This window comes from Danio aesculapii, chromosome 5 (genome assembly GCF_903798145.1).
Source record: "Danio aesculapii chromosome 5, fDanAes4.1, whole genome shotgun sequence".
Lineage (NCBI taxonomy): Eukaryota > Metazoa > Chordata > Actinopteri > Cypriniformes > Danionidae > Danio > Danio aesculapii.
Genome location: NC_079439.1, coordinates 4,492,158 through 4,498,222, shown reverse-complemented (window position 1 = coordinate 4,498,222; position 6,065 = coordinate 4,492,158).

Below are 6,065 nucleotides of genomic sequence, written 5' to 3'. Positions count from 1 at the left end.
TGCATTGTGTCTACTGTAGATTTGTTTTTAAATGCATTCATAAATAAAATGATATACATGTATCATATTAAATTTTTCATTGTGCTACACACAGGAGCAGTTTGAGGACAAAAACCTGACACATGTGAACTGAACATTGGCTTTACAAAAGCAGTAAAGACCTCTGATTGACGTCGTTGGCATTATTTATATAATAATCCAGTAACGTATGATCCTCTATTCCTTGACTCTCACTTCCTTAATTGGCTTTATTTTTAAATGTAAAAAAGTAAAGCTCAGCACAACGGCAGAACTTTGTTCACTCAGCTAAATAATTCTAGACCCCTTTTCACTGTAAATGCTGCTTTAAATGATAAAAGGGAATTTCCATAAAGACGTGTACATGAACATGCTTTTGTCTAAGGCACTCCAAAATTATGACTAACTTTACATTACATTTAGTCATTTAGCAGACGCTTTTATCCAAAGCGACTTACAAATGAGGACAAGGAAGCAATTTACACAACTATAAGAGCAGCAGTGAACAAGTGCTATAGACAAGATTCAGGTGTGTAAAGTCTAAGAAGCAAAGCATTAGTAATGTAAGTTTTTTTTTTTTAAAGAGTACAGTTAGTGGTATAGTCAGAGAGGCAGTTAAGATTAGGAGGGAAAGTGGAGACTAAATAGTTGAGTTTTTAGTCGTTTCTTGAATACAGCAAGTGACTCTGCTGTTCTGATGTAGTTAGGGAGTTCATTCCACCAACTGGGCAGATTGAATGTGAGAGTTCGGGAAAGTGATTTCTTCCCTCTTAGTGATGGAACCACGAGGCGGACGTTCATTCACAGAACGCAAGTTTCTGGAGGGCACATACATCTGCAGAAGTGAGAGCAGATAGGAGCAAAGCCAGAGGTCGCTTTGGTTAGCAAACATCAGAGCTTTGAATTTGATGCGAGCAGCAACTGGCAGCCAGTGCAAACGGGTGAGTAGCGGAGTGACATGTGCTCTTTGGGTTCATCAAAGACACTCGTGCTGCTGCGTTCTGAAGCAGCTGAAGAGGTTTGATAGAACTAGCTGGAAGCCCGGCTAGTAGAGAGTTGTAATAGTCCAGTTTGGAGAGAACAAGAGCTTGAACAATGAGTTGAGCTGCATGTTCAGATAGGAAGGGTCGAACCTTTCTGATTGTTGTAGAGTGCGAATCTGCAAGATCGAGCAGTTCTAGAAATGTGCTCAGAGAAGTTTAGTTGGTCATCAATCGTTACTCAAGGCTTTTACCATTTTGGATGCAGTGATGGTTGCTCCATCCATCTGGATTGAAAAGTTATGGTGAAGAGTCGGGTTGGCAGAAACTTCAAGCATTTCCGTTTTCGCGAGGTTAAGCTGAAGATGATGATCTTTCATCCAGTGTGAAATGTCTGACAGGCAGGCTGAGATGCCAGCTGGAACTTGTATATTAATCATTTATTTAAGCTTTTATAATAAAAATGTAACCTGTATTCATTGACTTTAATTGCATTTTTGTTTCCTATGATGGATCTCAGTGGTTACAGGTTTCCAACATTTTTTTAAAGATCGCACTAGGGGTGTGAACCTACACTGGTCTCACAGTTCGATTAGGATTATCATGCCATCAATTCAGTTTAATTCAATATCTCTGTGCATTGACGATGCTTTCCATGCATAATTAGATTTTTTTCTTCACAACACAAGTATTTTTTTATTATTTTATTATTTTTTTTTAAATCTATAGATATATTTATATATTATTTGTAATACAATTTTGTTCTTTAATACAGCAGTAAGATATATGAACTGTACCTTTAATTTGACCTGCTCAAAGAAAACACTCTTTCTGAATGTATCAAACAAAACTCCAATACAAGCACAGAAGACAGCATGAGCATTTACAGCAAATAAACTTCATGTAAATATTATCCTGCTTGCTTTTTGAGCGCTGACAGGTGAGGTCTTACACCCCTATGATTGGTTATTCTTCACCTGCTCAACAGAAAGGGCTGTGATCGGCTTTAGAAATGAAAGCGCTGTTCACCGATGAGTGACGCAGGAAGAACGGCCGCGGTTACAGTCTATTTGCGCATAATACGCGGTTAACACAGGTAATATGTAATAGATGCGGTGAAGAACACACCACAGAAACCCTTGTGTCTGGATCCACAAGTATTGCTTTAACAGCCAAGCGGAGAGGAAAAGATACCTCACAGACATGCCAGTGGGTTAAGTGTCCAAAGTGTGAGAGAGAGGCAGAGATGGAGTTTTACAGCATTTCTCTATAGTAGTGAATTAACAGCTGGTGCTGTACCATTCCTCAGCTTCAGTGAAAGACTTTACAGCAAACTCACAAGCAGTTGATAGGCTCATCCGGTAGTGCGATAGTTGCGTATCCATACTTCCGGCCGGAGCAATGGAGTCAGATACGCTAGAGCAGTGGTCACCAAACTTGTTCCTGGAGGGCCGGTGTCCTGCAGATTTTAGCTCCAACCCTAATCAACACACCTGAACAAGCTAATCAAGGTCTTACTAGGTGTACTTGAAACATCCAGGCAGGTGTGTTGAGGTAAGTTGGAGCTAAACCCTGCAGGGACACCGGCCCTCCAGGACCGAGATTGGTGACCCCTGCGCTAGAGATTTCACTACCTCGCTGAAAACTTTGCCAACATTTACCATTTACAGCGGATGTTTATTGTCTTGTGGACTTACATTCTGTCGCTCCACACTCTAAACTTAATAAAGGATATACGTTTTTCCACAAAACTGCATTTTTTAATTACGAAGGTGGGTGACGATCCATACGTTAGCATGGTTTAGGAAAAGCTGTTTACATTTGTGCGAAATGTACCTTCATCATAGCGCATGCTCTTAGTTTTAAACCGTTAAGAGACATAAGGATGCTAACGTGTATAATAATAAATGTTTAAATACATGTATAATATGTAAATGTATAATAGATATGCGATGTAATAAATATTTGATGAGAGGGAACCTGGACCTTTACTATTTCTGTACGTACATGGATGAGTATCTTAAGGGAGGGCAACAGGCTTCATTTGACTCATGCACTGTGTAAACGTGTAACATGTTAATACTGATGAAATAAGTCAGTCTGGAATTGTTTGTACATGTTTTTTTATTCAATGTATTATTTCAAGATTCGTATCCTACATTACAGAATATACTTTTGTTGACAACCATACATGAGTATATGCATCTATTTTTATGTTGATTTATATAGACAGCTTATTGCTATACATGGCAAACACAGTAATCAATATTTGAAGTAGATCTAAAAAGTTTTCAAATTGTCTTAGGTCGAGTGGATGTTGTTTAACGGTGTGTAGTGCAGTGTTTCCCAACCCTGTTCCTGGAGGCACACCAACAGTACATATTTTGGATGTCTCCATTACCTGACCCATTCATTTCAGGTTTTGGAGTCTCTTCTGATGTTATGATAAGATGACTCAGGTGTGTTTGATTAGGGAGAGGTTGAAAATGTGGACTGTTGGTGTGCCTTCAGGAACAGGGTTGGGAAACACTGATGTAGTGAACCCAGAGTGGGCCCACTAGAAGGTGTGGGAGGCCTTAATACCACAATAAACCCAAAACAAAAAAAAACCAATGGCAAAAATCCAAAACACAATGGCCTGACCCGGAAGTGTAAAAAAAGGTGGTATTTATTTACAATAATGTGGAGGATATGTCCAGTGCAAAATATATACAGTGTCCATAAAAAGTCCAAAAATATATATACAATAATACAAAGTATCAAATCAACAAATTAAATATAAAGACGAATATAATAACACAAAAACAAACCAAAGAAGAAAAAAACAATCAAACGTAACCACTGTATACCAGTATCCACTCACGGCTCTGCCACAGCACGCTCGCTAGCCAGGTAAACTGACCCTGAGCTGGAGTCTGGCGTTCTTCTTTATACCCCATACTCCGCCCATCGATTGGCGTAAGCCATTCCGGTATGTACCTAAAATATATATCCTTTAAATGGCATCTCTTTAAACATGAAACCTTGTCTGCTTAACAGACAAATACACAAAACATAAATTAACCACATACAACCCTTAACAGGTTGTGATTCACTTTAAATGTTGACTACTGTGTGTGTGTGTGTATAGCAGGGCTATTCAATTGGTGGCCCGCGGTTTGAACCCGGCCCCCGGCAATTTGTTTTGGCATTCAAATAGTGTGACCAAGATTATCAAAATTAAATTTAGTTCAGTCGAAGAACGGCTGCTATAGTTATGAAGTGACGTGCGTCTGTTCAATACAGCACGAGCTGCAGTTGAAGGCTGTGCAGAGTGAGTCTCCTGACATTAAGCGAGTGGCACGAGCAGCTGAAACATTTGATATGTTTGTAGCAAAGGCCTTTTGTATAATGCACTGATATCGTTAATAGGGATGCAATGATTAGCCGATTTCTCTATTAACCCCGCTTTTATTCATTAAAGGCTTCTCAACGCCGCATTTCTGTTGCACAGAAAAAAAGCTGCTGCAACTAAACACAGTTATGCCAGTACGCACGCACATTGGATTAACTATAACAGCAAGCCCGTTGACATATTGCGTCTTTTCCTCACGCAAGTTCATTATTTCCAATGGAGATGTTCGCATATTGGGAGTGAACTGACGCACTCGCGCCCTGCAGTTGTACACAGTAGAAATGATCTCACGCTGTAGCGGTGAGAGTTGTGCGTGGCTTTCAGTGCAATGTAAACAAAAGATATGTTAGAAGAATTATTACAAATTATTAAAATGATTATTTATGTATGAACGCAGATGCAATAACAACAGTTCATTTAAATTCTGAGCTAATATAAAGCTCAAATTAACATGACAAATTACTATTTTTTTATTTATTCTTATTTATTCATGTTCTGTCATTTATTTTCATTGTAAATAATCACTCATGTTTAAAAGAACTGTAGAAATTGACTAATGTTTGTTTTTTAATTAATATTTTGTGCTGTATTTGGTTACTGAGCAGCAATACTGGCTTCTGCTAGTACCTAGAATAGCAAAGTCAGTAAAGGAGGTCGAGTCTTCTCATTTATGGCTCCTAAACTCTGGAATAGCCTTCCTGATAATGTCCGAGGCTCAGACACACTCTCCCAATTCAAAACTAGATTAAAGACCTATCTGTTCAGTAAAGCATACACTCAGTGCATCACTTAGCGGTATAATACATGAATGTGCTCCACACAGGTTTCTGCATCATGTTTATATACACTATGAACAGCAGCTACGCTAATTATTCTCTTTATTCTGTTGTGTGTATGGCTGTTGTGTGTACATTTATGAGGAAAAAATGAACTTGAATGATTTAAGCAAATGGCTGCAATACCTAAAGAGTGAAAAAAAGTATTAGGGTCTGAATGCTTTCTGTACCCACTGTAAATAAATTCTGGAAAAAAAAATAGTTTAAAGTTGTGATCTCACCTAAGACCCTTGAGCCTAGATTTGGCTGCAAATTGTAATGAGCCCGAGGGTTAACGGAGCTAATAGCGAATAAACTTCTGTTGTATTTTTAAAAAACTAATATATAAATGGCTTCTGTATCAAATCTATCTGTTTTACACTGCTAGTTTTAGTTAATACATCAATTAACCTTTACTAATAATTAGACCTTATTTTAAAGTACCTCCTTTATATAAACTGAATCTAAATGAAAGCTTTATTTACTCTTGTACACTGGTTAAAAACTGATTTAAAATAATGCACAAAATATGTGAAAGACTTTGTAATACTGTAACGTTTAAACTTTATAGTAAGCTATTTGCTGCGTGTGTCAACACTGTGATAATATCATATAGCAGAGTTAAAGCTACATAAATAATTTGCAACAAAAATTCTATTTCGTCATCCTAATATTATCACAGTAAAGGACAGTGGATATTTCAAAATATCAAAACTATTTTGCAAGGAAAATATTTGGAGGGAAAGTATAAGAGGCACATTTTTGGAGGGAAAATGTTTTTCATTACAAACTTAAGCATTCTTTTTTTGTTTAAAAATCAACAAATTATTGCCTGTCATTGACAACGATGCATTATAC